Source organism: Danio rerio, chromosome 12 (assembly GCF_052040795.2).
Source record: "Danio rerio strain M-AB ecotype USA chromosome 12, GRCz13ab, whole genome shotgun sequence".
Taxonomy (NCBI): domain Eukaryota; kingdom Metazoa; phylum Chordata; class Actinopteri; order Cypriniformes; family Danionidae; genus Danio; species Danio rerio.
Window position 1 is genome coordinate 49,592,651 of NC_141032.1, and position 23,026 is coordinate 49,615,676.

General features: G+C 47.1%; 1 long non-coding RNA gene across 1 annotated transcript; it reads left to right on the forward strand.

Annotated features, from left to right (window-relative positions):
• Nucleotides 1-2,503: 2,503 nt before the first annotated feature.
• Nucleotides 2,504-13,410, forward strand: LOC147841595 (uncharacterized). Its single transcript, XR_015504752.1, has 3 exons — nt 2,504-2,683; nt 5,336-5,585; nt 11,064-13,410. It is a non-coding gene; the product is annotated as an uncharacterized LOC147841595 (long non-coding RNA).
• The last annotated feature ends 9,616 nt before the right edge of the window (nt 13,411-23,026 follow it).

A 23,026-nucleotide genomic window follows, 5' to 3' on the forward strand; every position in this document is an offset into this window, starting at 1 on the left:
TCACTCTGTAACCTCGCCCATAGCAACAAAACAGAGTACCCTAGCAACCAATCATCAACAGCTATATCTCAGCATCGGAACATCGTAGAGACTTGGGGATTGGCTCGTTTGACTCATGCTAGCAAACGGAACTTCCTGTATGCTACACATGCTAGCAGTGACTAGCTACATGCTAATATTGACTAGCCATGTACTGTAACTTGCTAGAAATGCTTACTAAGTATAAATATTTCATCAGGCAAGTATGTGAGGCTTGCCTAGTAACCACCCAGTGTACCCTAGCAACTGCCTAGCAACCACCCAAATTACCCTAGCAACCGCCTAGCAACCACCTAGCAACCGCCTAGTAACGCCTTAGTAAGGGCCTAGCGACCACTCAGGACACCCTAGCAACCGCCTAGCAACGCCTTAGCAACCACTTAGAATACCCTAGCAACCACCTAGCAACTCCTTAGCAACCACCTAGCAACCACTTAGGACACCTTAGCAACCGCCTAGCAACACCTTAGCAACCACCTAGCAACCACTCAGAACACCCTAGCAACCGCCTAGCAACCACTCAGGACACCCTAGCAACCGCCTAGCAACGCCTTAGCAACCACTTAGAATACCCTAGCAACACCTTAGCAACCACCTAGCAACAACTTAGGACACCTTAGCAACCGCCTAGCAACACCTTAGCAACCACCTAGCAACCACTCAGAACACCCTAGCAACCGCCTAGCAACCACTCAGGACACCCTAGCAACCGCCTAGCAACGCCTTAGCAACCACTTAGAATACCCTAGCAACCACCTAGCAACACCTTAGCAACCACCTAGCAACCACTTAGGACACCTTAGCAACCGCCTAGCAACCACCTAGCAACCACTCAGGACACCCTAGCAACTGCCTAGCAACACCTTAGCAACCACCTAGCAACCACTCGGGACACCCTAGCAACCGCCTAGCAACACCTTAGCAACCACCTAGCAACCACTCAGAACACCCTAGCAACCATTCAGAACACCCTAGCTACCAAAACAAATACATTTCTCCGCATTTACGCATTTCTTGCTATTTTGCCCAGTTTAGTAGCATTTTGTACCCCATCGATTTGCCACGCAAACCCCATTCACATTTCCTTTAGGAAATGTACAATTCTAGTGTTACTATTACTGTTCACTTTTTCAATCCTTCGGCGCGCAACTCCACCCGCATTTTTTGCCCTAGAATGATGAGTGAGGTGTCAAATCGACCGGCCTGTTGAGGAGAGGTGTGCTATGATTTTTCAAAGAGGGTGGGGGTACATTGCCCCCATAATGGGGCAAGAAAGTAACCCCCACAATCCCCATAGACTTAACATGGACACAAAATGGCTGACATTGATATCTAGATTAGAGAGTCATAGAAGCTTCAGAGTGGGCTCATTTTACTCCGCCGATCAAGTCAGTATTAAGTAGTGACATCACAAATTTGTAGACACTCCCTAGCAACCACTTGTACGCCCCTAACAACCATATAACAACATAAACAAGCCATATTTTAGCACAGGAATATCGTAGAAAGACAGGGTTTGGGTTCTTTTGATGCATGTTGATCAAATCTCTATTGTCTTCACCTACTACAAAGGCGTTGCCACACCCTAGCAACCATTTACATTACCCTAGCAACCACATAAACACATGAATTTAACCATTTCTCCGCATTTACTGCTATTTTGCCCAGTTTAGTACCATTTTGTACCCCATCGATTTGCCACGCAAACCCCATTCACATTTCCTTTAGGAAATGTACAATTCTAGTGTTACTATTACTGTTCACTTTTTCAATCCTTCGGCGCGCAACTCAGCCCGCATTTTTTGCCCTACAATGATGAGTGAGGTGTCAAATTGACTGGTCTGTTGAGGAGAGGTGTGCTATGATTTTTCAAAGAGGGTGGGGGTACACTGCCCCCATGAGGGGCAAGAAAGTAACCCCCAAAATCCCCATAGACTTAACATGGACACAAAATGGCTGACATTGATATCTAGATTAGAGAGTCGTAGAAGCTTGGGAGTGGGCTCATTTTACTCGGCCTATCAAGTCGGTATTAAGTAGTGACATAACAAATTTGTAGACACTCCCTAGCAACCACTTTAGGCCCCCTAACAACCATATAACAACATAAACAAGCCATATTTCAGCACAGGAATATCATAGAAAGAAAGGGTTTGGGTTCTTTTGATGCAGGCTGATCAAATCTCTATTGAGTTCACCCACTAAAACAGCGTTGCCAGAGCCTAGCAACCATGTACAATACCCTAGCAACCACATAAACACTTGAATTTAACCATTTCTCCACATTTCCTGCTATTTTGCCTAGTTTAGTACCATTTTGTACCCCATCGATTTGCCACGCAAACCCCATTCACATTTCCTTTAGGAAATGTACAATTCTAGTTAATGGGGTTTGCCATAGGCAAAGTCCATTCTTACTATTGTGCCTGGTTTATTATTCTGTCTTCTTCTTCTTCTTCTTCTTCCGTACACTTTTTCGGCGCGTAACTAGTCCCGCAGCTTTCGTCCCAGACCCTTGAAAGTGGGCTCAAATCGTGCGGCCTTATCGGGAATGGTGTGCTATGACTTTTATAAGGGGTGGGTGGTTTTGGGGCCCCGCAGGGGCCCCAAAACCACCCCCCAAAACGCATTGACTCAACATTACGCCCAACTTTGAAAGTTTATAGCGCCAAGTGTGAAATTCATAGAAATATGGGATTCACAGCATCTGTAGGGGGTTGCAGCCTAAGCGGGAACATACCCCGCAAGGGGGTATAAGTTGCACCCCTGGGGCTCTAGGACGTCCCAAAGTGGTCCCCATTGACTTACATGGGCCCCATTGACTCCCATTCATTTTCTAGACACTCGTAGATACTATTCCCGGAAATCGCCGTAGCGCCAACAGGGAAATTCGTAGAGACATGGGATTCGCGACATCTCGAAAGGGTTATAGGAGGCTTCAAACCACACCCCGAAAGTGGGTAAATGTTGTACCCCTGGGGAGCTAGGACGTCCCAAAGTCTCCATTGACTTTACATGGAGCCGAACTTTGACGAATCACAGCGCAGAGTGTGAATTTCATAGAAATATGGGATTCACAACATCTGTAGGGGGTTGCAGCCTAAGTGAGAACATACCATGAAAGGGGGTATAGGTTGTACCCCTCGGGTGCTAGGACGTCCCAAACGGGTCCCCATTGACTTTACATTGCCCATTGACTCCCATTCATTACATTGACTCCCATTATAAATGTCATATGTCAATCAAAGTACATAGCACTATCATATAGACTTGGGGGTTGGCTTATTTGACTAAGGCAACCAATCAGCATCTCATTATGATTTTGAAGCTCACAAGCCACGCCCCCCCAAACCACTTAAAGACCCTTAATAAGTGCCCCATTGACTTAACATGGGGTGGGATGTCCCATTGCAGATCCCATTGACTTCCATTATAAAGGTCACACATCTATAACATTACATAGGAGTGTCATAGAGACATGGGGGTGGGCTCATCTGACTCAGACAACCAATCAGCATCTCAATATGATAATGAAGCTCACAAGCCACGCCCCCAAACTGGTCCCATAGACTGCCATTATAACTGGCCTACATGCATATCTTTGCTTAGCAGTGTCCTATTGACTTGGGGGATGGCTCATCTGACTCAGATGACCAATGAGCATCTCAATATGATAATGAAGTTCACAAGCCACGCCCCCAAACTGGTCCCAAAGACTGCCATTATAACTGGCCTACATGCATATCTTTGCTTAGCAGTGTCCTATTGATTTGGGGGTTGGCTCATTTGACTTGGACAGCCAACCACATTCAAGTTCACTCTGTAGCCTCGCCCATAGCAACAAAACAGAGTACCCTAGCAACCAATCATCAACAGCTATATCTCAGCATCGGAACATCGTAGAGACTTGGGGATTGGCTCGTTTGACTCATGCTAGCAAACGGAACTTCCTATATGCTACACATGCTAGCAGTGACTAGCTACATGCTAATATTGACTAGCCAAGTACTGTAACTTGCTAGAAATGCTCACTAAGTATAAATATTTCATCAGGCATGTATGTGAGGCTTGCCTAGTAACCACCCAGGGTACCCTAGCAACTGCCTAGCAACCACCCAAATTACCCTAGCAACCGCCTAGCAACCACCTAGCAACCGCCTAGTAACGTCTTAGTAAGGGCCTAGCGACCACTCAGGACAACCTAGCAACCGCCTAGCAACGCCTTAGCAACCACTCAGAATACCCTAGCAACCACCTAGCAACACCTTAGCAACCACCTAGCAACCACTTAGGACACCTTAGCAACCGCCTAGCAACACCTTAGCAACCACCTAGCAACCACTCAGGACACCCTAGCAACCACCTAGCAACACCTTAGCAACCACCTAGCAACCACTCAGGACACCCTAGCAACCGCCTAGCAACACCTTAGCAACCACCTAGCAACCACTCAGGACACCTTAGCAACCACCTAGCAACGCCTTAGCAACCACCTAGCAACCACTTAGGACATCTTAGCAACCGCCTAGCAACACCTTAGCAACCACCTAGCAACCACTCAGGACACCATAGCAACCGCCTAGCAACACCTTAGCAACCACTCAGAATACCCTAGCAACCGCCTAGCAACGCCTTAGCAACCACTTAGAATACCCTAGCAACCACCTAGCAACACCTTAGCAACCACCTAGCAACCACTCAGAACACCCTAGCAACCGCCTAGCAACACCTTAGCAACCACCTATCAACCACTTAGGACACCTTAGCAACCACCTAGCAACACCTTAGCAACCACCTAGCAACCACTCAGAACACCCTAGCAACCGCCTAGCAACACCTTTGCAACCACTTAGCAACCACTCAGAAGACCCTAGCAACCACCTAGCAACCACTCAGGACACCCTAGCAACCGCCTAGCAACATCTTAGCTACCACCATTTCTTACCTTTCCAGTGCTATTGCCCAGTTTAGTACCAGTTTGTACCCCATCGATTTGCCACGCAAACCCCATTCACATTTCCTTTAGGAAATGTACAATTCTAGTTAATGGGGTTTGCCATAGGCAAAGTCCATTCTTACAATTGTGCTGGCTTATTATTCTTCTTCTTCCTTCTTCCGTACCATTTTTCGGCGCGTAACTAGTCCCGCAGCTTTCGTCCCAGACCCTTGAAAGTGGGCTCAAATCGTCCGGTCTTATCGGGAATGGTGTGCTATGACTTTTATAAGGGGTGGGGGGTTTTTTGGCCCCGCAGGGGCCAAAAAACCCCCCCAAAAATCCCATAGACTTAACATTGAGCCGAACTTTGACGACTCGCAGCGCCGCGTGTGAATTTCATAGAAATATGGGATTCACAGCATCTGTAGAGGGTTGCAGCCTAAGTGAGAACATACCTCGCAAGGGGGTAAAAGTTGCACCCCTGGGGCTCTAGGACGTCCCAAAGTGCTCCCATTGACTTACATTGGCCCCATTGACTCCCATTCATTTTTCTAGAAGAGCACTAACGCCCCCGCGAAATGGGACGACATTTAAAGCGTTATAGCGCCAAGTGTGAAATTCGTAGAAATATGGGATTCGCAACATCTGTAGGGGGTTGCAGCCTGTATGAGAACATACCCCAAAAAGGGGTATAAGTTGTACCCCTGGGGTGCTAGGACGTCCCAAAGGGGTCCCCATTGACTTTACATGGCCCATTGACTCCCATTCATTTCTTGACTCACATGTCAATCACATTACATAGCAGTGTCATACAGACTTGGGGGTTGGCTAACTTGACTGAGGCAACCAATCAGCATCTCAATATGATTTTGAAGCTCACAAGCCACGCCCCCCAAACCATTTAAAGACCCTTAATAACTGCCCCATTGACTTAACATGGGGTGGGATGTCCCATTGCACATCCTATTGACTTCCATTATAAAGGTCACACATCTATAACATTACATAGGAGTGTCATAGAGACATGGGGGTGGGCTCATTTGACTCTGGCAACCAATCAGCATCACTATATGATAATGAAGCTCACAAGCCACGCCCCCAAATTGATCCCATAGACTTCTATTATAATTGGGCTAGATGCATATCTTTGCATTGCAGTGTCATACAGGCTTAGGGGTTGGCTTATTGGACCCAGACAACCAATGAGCATCTCAATATGGTAATGAAGCTCACAAGCCACGCCCCCAAACTGGTCCCATAGACTGCCATTATAACTGGCCTACATGCATATCTTTGCTTAGCAGTGTCCTATTGACTTGGGGGATGGCTCATCTGACTCAGACAACCAATGAGCATCTCGATATGATAATGAAGCTCACAAGCCACGCCCCCAAATTGGTCCCATAGACTTCCATTAAAATAGGCCTACATGCATATCTTTGCTTAGCAGTGTCCTATTGACTTGGGGGTTGGCTCATTTCACTTGGACAGCCAACCACATTCAAGTTCACTCTGTAACCTCGCCCATAGCAACAAAACAGAGTACCCTAGCAACCATTCATCAACAGCTATATCTCAGGATCGGAACATCGTAGAGACTTGGGGATTGGCTCGTTTCACTCATGCTAGCAAACGGAACTTCCTGTATGCTACACATGCTAGCAGTGACTAGCTACATGCTAATATTGACTAGCCAAGTACTGTAACTTGCTAGAAATGCTTACTCAGGCATGTATATGAGGCTTGCCTAGTAACCACCCGGGGTACCCTAGCAACTGCCTAGCAACCACTCAAATTACCCTAGCAACCGCCTAGCAACCACCTAGCAACCGCCTAGTAGCGCCTTAGTAAGGGCCTAGCAACCACTCAGGACACCCTAGCAACCGCCTAGCAACGCCTTAGCAACCACTCAGAATACCCTAGCAACCACCTAGCAACACCTTAGCAACCACCTTAGCAACCACTTAGGACACCTTAGCAACCACCTAGCAACACCTTAGCAACCACCTAGCAACCACTCAGAACACCCTAGCAACTGCCTAGCAACCACTCAGAACACCCTAGCAACCACCTAGCAACACCTTAGCAACCACCTAGCAACCACTCAGGACACCCTAGCAACCGCATAGCAACCACCTAGCAACCGCCTAGTAACGCCTTAGGGCCTAGCGACCACTCAGGACACCCTAGCAACCGCCTAGCAACGCCTTAGCAACCACTCAGAAAACCCTAGCAACCGCCTAGCAACACCTTAGCAACCACCTAGCAACCACTTAGGACACCTTAGCAACCGCCTAGCAACACCTTAGGAACCACCTAGCAACCACTCAGAACACCCTAGCAACCACCTAGCAACCACTCAGGACACCTTAGCAACCGCCTAGCAACACCTTAGCAACCGCCTAGCAACCACTCAGAACACCCTAGCAACACCTTAGCAACCACCTAGCAACCACTCAGGACACCCTAGCAACCGCCTAGCAACACCTTAGCAACAACCTAGCAACCACTTAGGACACCCTAGCAACCGCCTAGCAACGCCTTAGCAACCACTTAGAATACCCTAGCAACCACCTAGCAACACCTTAGCAACCACTAAGGACACCCTAGCAACCGCCTAGCAACACCTTAGCAACCACCTAGCAACCACTTAGAACACCCTAGCAACCGCCTAGCAACACCTTAGCAACCACCTAGCAACCACTCAGGACACCCTAGCAACCACCTAGCAACACCTTAACAACCACCTAGCAACCACTCAGGACACCCTAGCAACCACCTAGCAACACCTTAGCAACCGCCTAGCAACCACTCAGAACACCCTAGCAACCATTTACATTACCCTAGCAACAACATAAACACATGAATTTAACCATTTTCTCCACATTTACTGCTATTTTGCCCAGTTTAGTACCATTTTGTACCCCATCGATTTGCCACGCAAACCCCATTCACATTTCCTTTAGGAAATGTACAATTCTAGTGTTACTATTACTGTTCACTTTTTCAAAACTTCGGCGCGCAACTCCGGCCGCATTTTTTGCCCTAGAATTATGAGTGAGGTGTCAAATCGACCGGCCTGTTGAGGAGAGGTGTGCTATGATTTTTCAAAGAGGGTGAGAGTACACTGCCCCCATGAGGGGCAAGAAAGTAACCCCCAAAATCCCCATAGACTTAACATGGACACAAAATGGCTGACGTTGATCTCTAGATTAGAGAGTCGTAGAAGCTTGGGAGTAGGCTTATTTTACTCGTCCTATCAAGTCGGTATTAAGTAGCGACATAACATATTTGTAAATGCCCCCTAGCAACCACTTTAGGCCCCCTAACAACCATATAACAACATAATCAAGCCTATTTTAGCACAGGAATATCATAGAAAGACAGGGTTTGGGTTCTTTTGATGCAGGTTGATCAAACCTCTATTGTCTTCACCTATTACAAAGGCGTTGCCACACCCTAGCAACCATTTACATTACCCTAGCAACCACATAAACACATGAATTTGACCATTTCTTACCTTTCCAGTGCTATTTTGCCCAGTTTAGTACCATTTTGTACCCCATCGATTTGCCACGCAAACCCCATTCACATTTCCTTTAGGAAATGTACAATTCTAGTGTTACTATTACTGTTCACTTTTTCAAAACTTCGGCGCGCAACTCCGGCCGCATTTTTTGCCCTAGAATGATGAGTGAGGTGTCAAATCGACCGGCCTGTTGAGGAGAGGTGTGCTATGATTTTTCAAAGAGGGTGGGGGTACACTGCCCCCATGAGGGGCAAGAAAGTAACCCCCAAAATCCCCATAGACTTAACATGGACACAAAATGGCTGACATTGATATCTAGATTAGAGAGTCGTAGAAGCTTGGGAGTAGGCTCATTTTACTCGTCCTATCAAGTCGGTATTAAGTAGCGACATAACATATTTGTAAATGCCCCCTAGCAACCACTTTAGGCCCCCTAACAACCATATAACAACATAAACAAGCCATATTTTAGCACAGGAATATCGTAGAAAGACAGGGTTTGGCCTCTTTTGATGCAGGTTGATCAAATCTCTATTGTCTTCACCTATTACAAAGGCGTTGCCACACCCTAGCAACCATTTACATTACCCTAGCAACCACATAAACACATGAATTTGACCATTTCTTACCTTTCCAGTGCTATTGCCCAGTTTAGTACCATTTTGTACCCCATCGATTTGCCACGCAAACCCCATTCACATTTCCTTTAGGAAATGTACAATTCTAGTGTTATTATTACTGTTCACTTTTTCAAAACTTCGGCGCGCAACTCCGCCCGCATTTTTTGCCCTAGAATGATGAGTGAGGTGTCAAATCGACCGGCCTGTTGAGGAGAGGTGTGCTATGATTTTTCAAAGAGGGTGGGGGTACACTGCCCCCATGAGGGGCAAAAAAGTAACCCCCAAAATCCCCATTGACTTAACATGGACACAAAATGGCTGACATTGATATCTAGGTTAGAGAGTCGTAGAAGCTTGGGAGTGGGCTCATTTTACTCGGTTTATCAAGTCGGTATTAGGTAGTGACATAACAAATTTGTAGACACTCCCTAGCAACCACTTTAGGCCCCCTAACAACCATATAACAACATAAACAAGCCATATTTCAGCACAGGAATATCGTAGAAAGACAGGGTTTGGGTTCTTTTGATGCAGGTTGATCAAATCTCTATCGTCTTCACCTATTACAAAGGCGTTGCCACACCCTAGCAACCATTTACATTACCCTAGCAACCACATAAACACTTGAATTTAACCATTTCTCCACATTTCCTGCTATTTTGCCCAGTTTAGTACCATTTTGTACACCATCGATTTGCCACGCAAACCCCATTCACATTTCCTTTAGGAAATGTACAATTCTAGTGTTACTATTACTGTTCACTTTTTCAATCCTTCGGCACGCAACTTGGCTCGCATTTTTTGCCCTAGAATGATGAGTGAGGTGTCAAATCGACCGGCCTGTTGAGGAGAGGTGTGCTATGATTTTTCAAAGAGGGTGGGGGTACACTGCCCCCATGAGGGGCAAGAAAGTAACCCCCAAAATCCCCATAGACTTAACATGGACACAAAATGGCTGACATTGATATCTAGATTAGAGAGTCGTAGAAGCTTGGGAGTAGGCTCATTTTACTCGTCCTATCAAGTCGGTATTAAGTAGCGACATAACATATTTGTAAATGCCCCCTAGCAACCACTTTAGGCCCCCTAACAACCATATAACAACATAAACAAGCCATATTTTAGCACAGGAATATTGTAGAAAGACAGGGTTTGGGTTCTTTTGATGCAGGTTGATTAAATCTCTATTGTCTTCACCTATTACAAAGGCGTTGCCACACCCTAGCAACCAATTACATTACCCTAGCAACCACATAAACACATGAATTTAACCCTCTCCCCGCATTTCTTGCTATTTTGCCCAGTTTAGTACCATTTTGTACCCCATCGATTTGCCACGCAAACCCCATTCACATTTCCTTTAGGAAATGTACAATTCTAGTTAGTGGGGTTTGCCTTAGGCAAAGTCCACTATTGTTATTCTCCATACTTATTAATGGGGTTTGCCATAGGCAAAGTCCATTCTTACTATTGTGCCTGGTTTATTATTCTTCTTCTTCTTCTTCTTCCTTCTTCCGTCCTATTTTTCGGCGCGTAACTAGTCCCGCAGCTTTCGTCCCAGACCCTTGAAAGTGGGCTCAAATCGTGCGGTCTTATCGGGAATGGTGTGCTATGACTTTTATAAGGGGTGGGGGGTTTTTTGGCCCCGCAGGGGCCAAAAAACCCCCCCAAAATTCCCATAGACTTAACATTGAGCCGAACTTTGACGGATCACAGCGCCGAGTGTGAATTTCATAGAAATATGGGATTCACCACATCTGTAGGGGGTTGCAGCCTAAGTGAGAACATACCTCGCAAGGGGGTATAAGTTGCACCCCTGGGGCTCTAGGTCGTCCCAAAGTGCTCCCATTGACTTACATTGGCCCCATTGACTCCCATTCATTTTTCTAGAAGAGCACTAAACGCGCCGCGAAATGGGACGACCTTTAAAGCGTCATAGCGCCAAGTGTGAAATTCGTAGAAATATGGGACTCGCAACATCTGTAGGGGGTTGCAGCCTGTATGAGAACATACCCCGAAAAGGGGTATAAGTTGTACCCCTGGGGTGCTAGGACGTCCCAAAGGGGTCCCCATTGACTTTACATGGCCCATTGACTCCCATTCATTTCTTGACTCACATGTCAATCACAGTACATAGCAGTGTCATACAGACTAGGGGGTTGGCTAACTTGACTGAGGCAACCAATCAGCATCTCAATATGATTTTGAAGCTCACAAGCCACGCCCTCCCAAACCATTTAAAGACCCTTAATAACTGCCCCATTGACTTAACATGGGGTGGGGCGTCCCATTGCACATCCCATTGACTTCCATTATAAAGGTCACACATCTATAACATTACATAGGAGTGTCATAGAGACATGGGGGTGGGCTCATTTGACTCAGGCAACCAATCAGCATCACTATATGATAATGAAGCTCACAAGCCACGCCCCCAAATTGATCCCATAGACTTCTATTATAATTGGGCTAGATGCATATCTTTGCATTGCAGTGTCATATAGGCTTAGGGGTTGGCCCATTGGACCCAGACAACCAATGAGCATCTCAATATGGTAATGAAGCTCACAAGCCACGCCCCCAAACTGGTCCCATAGACTGCCATTATAACTGGCCTACATGCATATCTTTGCTTAGCAGTGTCCTATTGACTTGGGGGATGGCTCATTTGACTTGGACAGCCAACCACATTCAAGTTCACTCTGTAACCTCGCCCATAGCAACAAAACAGAGTACCCTAGCAACCGTTCATCAACAGCTATATCTCAGCATCGGAACATCGTAGAGACTTGGGGATTGGCTCGTTTGACTCATGCTAGCAAACGGAACTTCCTATATGCTACACATGCTAGCAGTGACTAGCTACATGCTAATATTGACTAGCCATGTACTGTAACTTGCTACAAATGCTCACTAAGTATAAATATTTCATCAGGCATGTATGTGAGGCTTGCCTAGTAACCACCCAGGGTAGCCTAGCAACTGCCTAGCAACCACCCAAATTACCCTAGCAACCGCCTAGCAACCACCTAGCAACCGCCTAGTAACGCCTTAGTAAGGGCCTAGCGACCACTCAGGACACCCTAGCAACCGCCTAGCAACGCCTTAGCAACCACTCAGAATACCCTAGCAACCACCTAGCAACACCTTAGCAACCACCTAGCAACCACTTAGGACACCTTAGCAACCGCCTAGCAACACCTTAGCAACCACCTAGCAACCACTCAGAACACCCTAGCAACCACCTAGCAACACCTTAGCAACCACCTAGCAACCACTCAGGATACCCTAGCAACCACCTAGCAACACCTTAGCAACCACCTAGCAACCACTCAGGACACCCTAGCAACCGCCTAGCAACCACTTAGAATACCCTAGCAACCACCTAGCAACACCTTAGCAACCACCTAGCAACCACTTAGGACACCCTAGCAACCGCCTAGCAACGCCTTAGCAACCACTTAGAATACCCTAGCAACCACCTAGCAACACCTTAGCAACCGCCTAACAACCACTCAGAACACCCTAGCAACCGCCTAGCAACACCTTAGCAACCACTTAGCAACCACTCAGAACACCCTAGCAACCGCCTAGCAACCACCTAGCAACCACTCAGAACACCCTAGCAACCACCTAGCAACACCTTAGCAACCACCTAGCAACCACTTAGGACACCTTAGCAACCGCCTAGCAACACCTTAGCAACCACCTAGCAACCACTTAGAACACCCTAGCAACCACCTAGCAACACCTTAGCAACCACCTAACCACTTAGAACACCCTTGCAACCGCCTAGCAACACCATAGCAACCACCTAGCAACCACTCAGAACACCCTAGCAGGCAAAAAAAATACATTGTACCCCATCGATTTGCCACGCAAACCCCATTCACATTTCCTTTAGGAAATGTACAATTCTAGTTATTATTATTATTATTATTCTTCTTCCGTACGTTTTTCGGCGCGTAACTCGTCCCGCAGCTTTCGTCCCAGACCCTTGAAAGTGGGCTCAAATCGTCCGGTCTTATCGGGAATGGTGTGCTATGACTTTTATAAGGGGTGGGGGGTTTTTTGGCCCCGCAGGGGCCAAAAAACCCCCCCCAAAATCCCATAGACTTAACATTGAGCCGAACTTTGACGAATCACAGCGCCGAGTGTGAATTTCGTAGAAATATGGGATTCGCAACAGCTGTAGGGGGTTGCAGCCTAAGTGAGAACATACCACGCAGGGGGGTATAAGTTGTACCCCTGGGGGGCTAGGACGTCCCAAAGTGGTCCCATTGACTTAACATGGGCCCATTGACTCCCATTCATTACATTGACTCCCATTATAAATGTCACATGTCAATCACAGTACATAGCAGTGTCATACTGACTTGGGGGTGGGCTCATTTGACTCAGGCAACCAATCAGCATCTCATTATGATTTTGAAGCTCACAAGCCACGCCCCCCCAAACCACTTAAAGACCCCTAATAAGTGCCCCATTGACTTAACATGGGGTGGGATGTCCCATTGCAGATCCCATTGACTTCCATTATAAAGGTCACACATCTATAACATTACATAGGAGTGTCATAGAGACATGGGGGTGGGCTCATCTGACTCAGACAACCAATGAGCATCTCAATATGATAATGAATCTCACAAGCCACGCCCCCAAACTGGTCCCATAGACTGCCATTATAACTGCCCTACATGCATATCTTTGCTTAGCAGTGTCCTATTGACTTGGGGGATGGCTCATCTGACTCAGACAACCAATCAGCATCTCAATATGATAATGAATCTCACAAGCCACGCCCCCAAACTGGTCCCATAGACTGCTATTATAACTGCTCTACATGCATATCTTTGCTTAGCAGTGTCCTATTGACTTGGGGGTTGGCTCATTTGACTTGGACAGCCAACCACATTCAAGTTCACTCTGTAACCTCGCCCATAGCAACAAAAGAGAGTACCCTAGCAACCGTTCATCAACAGCTATATCTCAGCATCAGAACATCGTAGAGACTTGGGGATTGGCTCGTTTGACTCATGCTAGCAAACAGAACTTCCTGTATGCTACACATGCTAGCAGTGACTAGCTACATGCTAATATTGACTAGCCAAGTACTGTAACTTGCTAGAAATGCTCACTAAGTATAAATATTTCATCAGGCATGTATGTGAGGCTTGCCTAGTAACCACCCAGGGTACCCTAGCAACTGCCTAGCAACCACCCAAATTACCCTAGCAACCGCCTAGCAACCACCTAGCAACCGCCTAGTAGCGCCTTAGTAAGGGCCTAGCGACCACTCAGGACACCCTAGCAACCGCCTAGCAACGCCTTAGCAACCACTTAGAATACCCTAGCAACCACCTAGCAACACCTTAGCAACGACCTAGCAACCACTCAGGACACCCTAGCAACCGCCTAGCAACACCTTAGCAACCACCTAGCAACCACTTAGGACACCCTAGCAACGCCTTAGCAACCACTTAGAATACCCTAGCAACCACCTAGCAACACCTTAGCAACCGCCTAGCAACCACTCAGAACACCCTAGCAACCACCTAGCAACACCTTAGCAACCACCTAGCAGCCACTCAGGACACCCTAGCAACCGCCTAGCAACCACTTAGAATACCCTAGCAACCACCTAGCAACACCTTAGCAACCACCTAGCAACCACTCAGGACACCTTAGCAACCGCCTAGCAACACCTTAGCAACCACCTAGCAACCACTCAGGACACCCTAGCAACCGCCTAGCAACGCCTTAGCAACCACTTAGAATACCCTAGCAACCACCTAGCAACACCTTAGCAACCACCTAGCAACCACTCAGGACACCTTAGCAACCGCCTAGCAACACCTTAGCAACCACCTAGCAACCACTCAGAATACCCTAGCAACCGCCTAGCAACACCTTAGCAACCACTCACGACACCCTAGCAACCGCCTAGCAACACCTTAGCAACCACATAGCAACCACTTAGGACACCTTAGCAACCACCTAGCAACCACTCAGAACACCCTAGCAACCATTCAGAACACCCTAGCTACCAAAACAAATACATTTTACCCCATCGATTTGCCACGCAAACCCCACTCACATTTCCTTTAGGAAATGTACAATTCTAGTGTTACTATTACTGTTCACTTTTTCAAAACTTCGGCGCGCAACTCCGCCCGCATTTTTTGCCCTAGACTGATGAGTGAGGTGTCAAATCGACCGGCCTGTTGAGGAGAGGTGTGCTATGATTTTTCAAAGACGGTGGGGGTACACTGCCCCCATGAGGGGCAAGAAAGTAACCCCCAAAATCCCCATAGACTTAACATGGACACAAAATGGCTGACATTGATATCTAGATTAGAGAGTCGTAGAAGCTTGGGAGTGGGCTCGTTTTACTCCGCCTATCAAGTCGGTATTAAGTAGTGACATAACAAATTTGTAGACACTCCCTAGCAACCACTTTAGGCCCCCTAACAACCATATAACAACATAAACAAGCCATATTTTAGCACAGGAATATCGTAGAAAGACAGGGTTTGGGTTCTTTTGATGCAGGTTGATCAAATCTCTATTGTCTTCACCTATTACAAAGGCGTTGCCACACCCTAGCAACCATTTACATTACCCTAGCAACCACATAAACACATGAATTTGACCATTTCTTACCTTTCCAGTGCTATTGCCCAGTTTAGTACCATTTTGTACCCCATCGATTTGCCACGCAAACCCCATTCACATTTCCTTTAGGAAATGTACAATTCTAGTTAATGGGGTTTGCCTTAGGCAAAGTCCATTCTTACTATTGTGGTTTATTATTCTGTCTTCTTCTTCTTCTTCTTCCGTACACTTTTTCGGCGCGTAACTAGTCCCGCAGCTTTCGTCCCAGACCCTTGAAAGTGGGCTCAAATCGTGCGGCTTTATCGGGAATGGTGTGCTATGACTTTTGTAAGGGGTGGGTGGTTTTGGGGCCCCGCAGGGGCCCCAAAACCACCCCCCAAAACGCATTGACTCAACATTACGCCCAACTTTGACAGGTTATAGCGCCAAGTGTGAAATTCATAGAAATATGGGATTCACATCATCTGTAGAGGGTTGCAGCCTAAGTGAGAACATACCCCGCAAGGGGGTATAAGTTGCACCCCTGGGGCTCTAGGACGTCCCAAAGTGCTCCCATTGACTTACATTGGCCCATTGACTCCCATTCATTTTCTAGACACTCGTAGATACTATTCCCGGAAATCGCCGTAGCGCCAACAGTGAATATTGTAGAGACATGGGATTCGCGACATCTCGAGAGGGTTATAGGAGGCTTCAAACCACACCCCGAAAGGCGGTAAATGTTGTACCCCTGGGGAGCTAGGACGTCCCAAAGTCTCCATTGACTTTACATGGAGCCGAACTTTGACGAATCACAGCGCCGAGTGTGAATTTCACAGAAATATGGGATTCACAACATCTGTTGGGGGTTGCAGCCTAAGTGAGAACATACCCTGAAAGGGGGTATAGGTTGTACCCCTGGGGTGCTAGGACGTCCCAAAAGGGTTCCCATTGACTTTACATTGCCCATTGACTCCCATTCATTACATTGACTCCCATTATAAATGTCATATGTCAATCAAAGTACATAGCAGTGTCATACAGACTTGGGGGTTGGCTTATTTGACTAAGGCAACCAATCAGCATCTCATTATGATTTTGAAGCTCACAAGCCACGCCCCCCCAAACCACTTAAAGACCCTTAATAAGTGCCCCATTGACTTAACATGGGGTGGGATGTCCCATTGCAGATCCCATTGACTTCCATTATAAAGGTCACACATCTATAACATTACATAGGAGTGTCATAGAGACATGGGGGTGGGCTCATCTGACTCAGACAACCAATCAGCATCTCAGTATGATAAGGAAGCTCACAAGCCACGCCCCCAAACTGGTCCCATAGACTGCCATTATAACTGCCCTACATGCATATCTTTGCTTAGCAGTGTCCTATTGGCTTGGGCGATGGCTCATCTGACTCAGACAACCAATGAGCATCTCAATATGATAATGAAGCTCACAAGCCACGCCCCCAAACTGGTCCCATAGACTGCCATTATAACTGGCCTACATGCATATCTTTGCATAGCAGTGTCCTATTGACTTGGGGGATGGCTCATCTGACTCAAACAACCAATGAGCATTTCAATATGATAATGAAGCTCACAAGCCACGCCCCCAAATTGATTCCATAGACTTCCATTAAAATAGGCCTACATGCATATCTTTGCATAGCAGTGTCATAGAGACATGGGTGTTGGTTCTTTTGACTTAGACAGCCAACCACATTCAAGTTCACTCTGTAACCTCGCCCATAGCAACAAAAGAGAGTACCCTAGCAACCGTTCATCAACAGCTATATCTCAGCATCGGAACATCGTAGAGACTTGGGGATTGGCTCGTTTGACTCATGCTAGCAAACGGAACTTCCTATATGCTACACATGCTAGCAGTGACTAGCTACATGCTAATATTGACTAGCCATGTACTGTAACTTGCTAGAAATGCTCACTAAGTATAAATATTTCATCAGGCATGTATGTGAGGCTTGCCTAGTAACCACCCAGGGTACCCTAGCAACTGCCTAGCAACCACCAAAATTACCCTAGCAACCGCCTAGCAACCACCTAGCAACCGCCTAGTAACGCCTTAGTAAGGGCCTAGCGACCACTCAGGACACCCTAGCAACCGCCTAGCAACGCCTTAGCAACCACTCAGAATACCCTAGCAACCACCTAGCAACACCTTAGCAACCACCTAGCAACCACTCAGGACACCTTAGCAACCGCCTAGCAACACCTTAGCAACCACCTAGCAACCACTCAGAACACCCTAGCAACCGCCTAGCAACCACTCAGAACACCCTAGCAACCACCTAGCAACACCTTAGCAACCACCTAGCAACCACTTAGGACACCTTAGCAACCGCCTAGCAACACCTTAGCAACCACTTAGCAACCACTCAGAACACCCTAGCAACCGCCTAGCAACACCTTAGCAACCACCTAGCAACCACTTAGGACACCTTAGCAACCGCCTAGCAACACCTTAGCAACCACCTAGCAACCACTCAGGACACCCTAGCAACCGCCTAGCAACACCTTAGCAACCACTCAGAACACCCTAGCAACCGCCTAGCAACCACCTAGCAACCACTTAGAACACCCTAGCAACCGCCTAGCAACACCTTAGCAACCACCTAGCAACACCTTAGCAACCACTTAGGACACCTTAGCAACCGCCTAGCAACACCTTAGCAACCACCTAGCAACCACTCAGAACACCTTAGCAACCGCCTAGCAACCACATAGCAACCACTCAGAACACCCTAGCAACCATTTACATTACCCTAGCAACCACATAAACACATGAATTTAACCTTTTCTCCACATTTACTGCTATTTTGCCCAGTTTAGTACCATTTTGTACCCCATCGATTTGCCACGCAAACCCCATTCACATTTCCTTTAGGAAATGTACAATTCTAGTTAATGGGGTTTGCCATAGGCAAAGTCCATTCTTACTATTGTGGTTTCTTCTTATTATTATTCTTCTTCTTCCGTACGCTTTTTCGGCGCGTAACTAGTCCCGCAGCTTTCGTCCCAGACCCTTGAAAGTGGGGTCAAATCGTGCGGTCTTATCGGGAATGGTGTGCTATGACTTTTATAAGGGGTCCGGGGTTTTTTGGCCCCGCAGGGGCCAAAAAACCCCCCCAAAAATCCCATAGACTTAACATTGAGCCGAACTTTGACGACTCACAGCGCCGAGTGTGAAATTCATAGAAATATGGGATTCACAGCATCTGTAGGGGGTTGCACCCTAAGTGAGAACATACCTCGCAGGGGGGTATAAGTTGTACCCCTGGGGCTCTAGGACGTCCCAAAGTTCTCCCATTGACTAACATGGGCCCCATTGACTCCCATTCATTTTTCTAGAAGAGCACTAAACGCGCCGCGAAATGGGACGACCTTTAAAGCGTTATAGCGCCAAGTGTGAAATTCGTAGACATATGGGATTCGCAACATCTGTAGGGGGTTGCAGCCTGTATGAAAACATACCCCCAAAGGGGGTATAAGTTGTACCCCTGGGGTGCTAGGACGTCCCAAAGGGGTCCCCATTGACTTTACATGGCCCATTGACTCCCATTCATTTCTTGACTCACATGTCAATCACATTACATAGCAGTGTCATACAGACTTGGGGGTTGGCTAACTTGACTGAGGCAACCAATCAGCATCTCAATATGATTTTGAAGCTCACAAGCCACGCCCCCCCAAACCATTTAAAGACCCTTAATAACTGCCCCATTGACTTAACATGGGGTGGGATGTCCCATTGCACATCCCATTGACTTCCATTATAAAGGTCACACATCTATAACATTACATAGGAGTGTCATAGAGACATGGGGGTGGGCTCATTTGACTCAGGCAACCAATCAGCATCACTATATGATAATGAAGCTCACAAGCCACGCCCCCAAATTGATCCCATAGACTTCTATTATAATTGGGCTAGATGCATATCTTTGCATTGCAGTGTCATATAGGCTTAGGGGTTGGCCCATTGGACCCAGACAACCAATGAGCATCTCAATATGGTAATGAAGCTCACAAGCCACGCCCCCAAACTGGTCCCATAGACTGCCATTATAACTGGCCTACATGCATATCTTTGCTTAGCAGTGTCCTATTGACTTGGGGGATGGCTCATCTGACTCAGACAACCAATGAGCATCTCGATATGATAATGAAGTTCACAAGCCACGCCCCCAAATTGGTCCCATAGACTTCCATTAAAATAGGCCTACATGCATATCTTTGCTTTGCAGTGTCCTATTGACTTGGGGGTTGGCTCATTTGACTTGGACAGCCAACCACATTAAAGTTCACTCTGTAACCTCGCCCATAGCAACAAAACAGAGTACCCTAGCAACCATTCATCAACAGCTATATCTCAGCATCGGAACATCGTAGAGACTTGGGGATTGGCTCGTTTCACTCATGCTAGCAAACGGAACTTCCTGTATGCTACACATGCTAGCAGTGACTAGCTACATGCTAATATTGACTAGCCAAGTACTGTAACTTGCTAGAAATGCTTACTAAGTATAATTATTTCATCAGGCATTTATATGAGGCTTGCCTAGTAACCACTCCAGGGTACCCTAGCAACTGCCTAGCAACCACTCAAATTACCCTAGCAACCGCCTAGCAACCACCTAGCAACCGCCTAGTAGCGCCTTAGTAAGGGCCTAGCGACCACTCAGGACACCCTAGCAACCGCCTAGCAACGCCTTAGCAACCACTTAGAATACCCTAGCAACCACCTAGCAACACCTTAGCAACCACCTAGCAACCACTCAGGACACCTTAGCAACCGCCTAGCAACACCTTAGCAACCACCTAGCAACCACTCAGAACACCCTAGCAACTGCCTAGCAACCACCTAGCAACCACTCAGAACACCCTAGCAACCGCCTAGCAACCACTCAGAACACCCTAGCAACCGCCTAGCAACACCTTAGCAACCAACTAGCAACCACTCAGGACACCTTAGCAACCGCCTAGCAACACCTTAGCAACCACCTAGCAACCACTCAGGACACCATAGCAACCGCCTAGCAACACCTTAGCAACCACCTAGCAACCACTTAGGACACCCTAGCAACCGCCTAGCAACGCCTTAGCAACCACTTAGAATACCCTAGCAACCACCTAGAAACACCTTAGCATCCACCTAGCAACTACTCAGGACACCCTAGCAACCGCCTAGCAACACCTTAGCAACCACCTAGCAACCACTTAGAACACCCTAGCAACCGCCTAGCAACACCTTAGCAACCACCTAGCAACCACTTAGGACACCTTAGCAACCGCCTAGCAACACCCTAGCAACCATTTACATTACCCTAGCAACCACATAAACACATGAATTTAACCATTTCTCCACATTTACTGCTATTTTGCCCAGTTTAGTACCATTTTGTACCCCATCGATTTGCCACGCAAACCCCATTCACATTTCCTTTAGGAAATGTACAATTCTAGTTAATGGGGTTTGCCATAGGCAAAGTCCATTCTTACTATTGTGGTTTATTATTATAATTATTATTCTTAATTCCGCCCAAAGTTCGGCGCGTAACTAGTCCCGCAGCTTTCGTCCCAGACCCTTCAAAGTGGGGTCAAATCGTGCGGTCTTATCGGGAATGGTGTGCTATGACTTTTATAAGGGGTGGGGGGTTTTTTGGCCCCGCAGGGGCCAAAAAACCACCCCAAAAATCCCATAGACTTAACATTGAGCCGAACTTTGACGAATCACAGCGCCGAGTGTGAATTTCAGAGAAATATGGGATTCACAGCATCTGTAGGGGGTTACAGCCTAAGTAAGAACATACCTCGCAAGGGGGTAAAAGTTGCACCCCTGGGGCTCTAGGACGTCCCAAAGTGCTCCCATTGACTAACATGGGCCCCATTGACTCCCATTCATTTTTCTAGAAGAGCACTAACGCCCCCGCGAAATGGGACGACCTTTAAAGCGCCATAGCGCCAAGTGTGAAATTCGTAGAAATATGGGATTCGCAACATCTGTAGGGGGTTGCAGCCTGTATGAGAACATACCCCCAAAGGGAGTATAAGTTGTACCCCTGGGGTGCTAGGACGTCCCAAAGGGGTCCCCATTGACTTTACATGGCCCATTGACTCCCATTCATTTCTTGACTCGCATGTCAATCACATTACATAGCAGTGTCATACAGACTTGGGGGTTGCCTTAGTTGACTGAGGCAACCAATCAGCATCTCAATATGATTTTGAAGCTCACAAGCCACGCCCCCCCAAACCACTTAAAGACCCTTAATAAGTGCCCCATTGACTTAACATGGGGTGGGATGTCCCATTGCAGATCCCATTGACTTCCATTATAAAGGTCACACATCTATAACATTACATAGGAGTGTCATAGAGACATGGGGGTGGGCTCATCTGACTCAGACAACCAATCAGCATCTCAATATGATAATGAAGCTCATAAGCCACGCCCCCAAACTGGTCCCATAGACTGCCATTATAACTGCCCTACATGCATATCTTTGCTTAGCAGTGTCCTATTGACTTGGGGGATGGCTCATCTGACTCAGACAACCAATGAGCATCTCAATATGATAATGAAGCTCACAAGCCACGCCCCCAAACTGGTCCCATAGACTGCCATTGTAACTGGCCTACATGCATATCTTTGCATAGCAGTGTCCTATTGACTTGGGGTTTGGCTCATTTGACTTGGACAGCCAACCACATTCAAGTTCACTCTGTAACCTCGCCCATAGCAACAAAAGACAGTACCCTAGCAACCGTTCATCAACAGCTATATCTCAGCATCGGAACATCGTAGAGACTTGGGGATTGGCTCGTTTGACTCATGCTAGCAAACGGAACTTCCTATATGCTACAAATGCTAGCAGTGACTAGCTACATGCTAATATTGACTAGCCATGTACTGTAACTTGCTAGAAATGCTTACTAAGTATAAATATTTCATCAGGCATGTATGTGAGGCTTGCCTAGTAACCAACCAGGGTACCCTAGCAACTGCCTAGCAACCACCCAAATTACCCTAGCAACCGCCTAGCAACCACCTAGCAACCGCCTAGTAACGCCTTAGTAAGGGCCTAGCGACCACTCAGGACACCCTAGCAACCGCCTAGCAACGCCTTAGCAATTACTCAGAATACCCTAGCAACCACCTAGCAACACCTTAGCAACCACCTAGCAACCACTTAGGACACCTTAGCAACCGCCTAGCAACCACTCAGAACACCCTAGCAACCGCCTAGCAACCGCCTAGCAACCACTCAGAACACCCTAG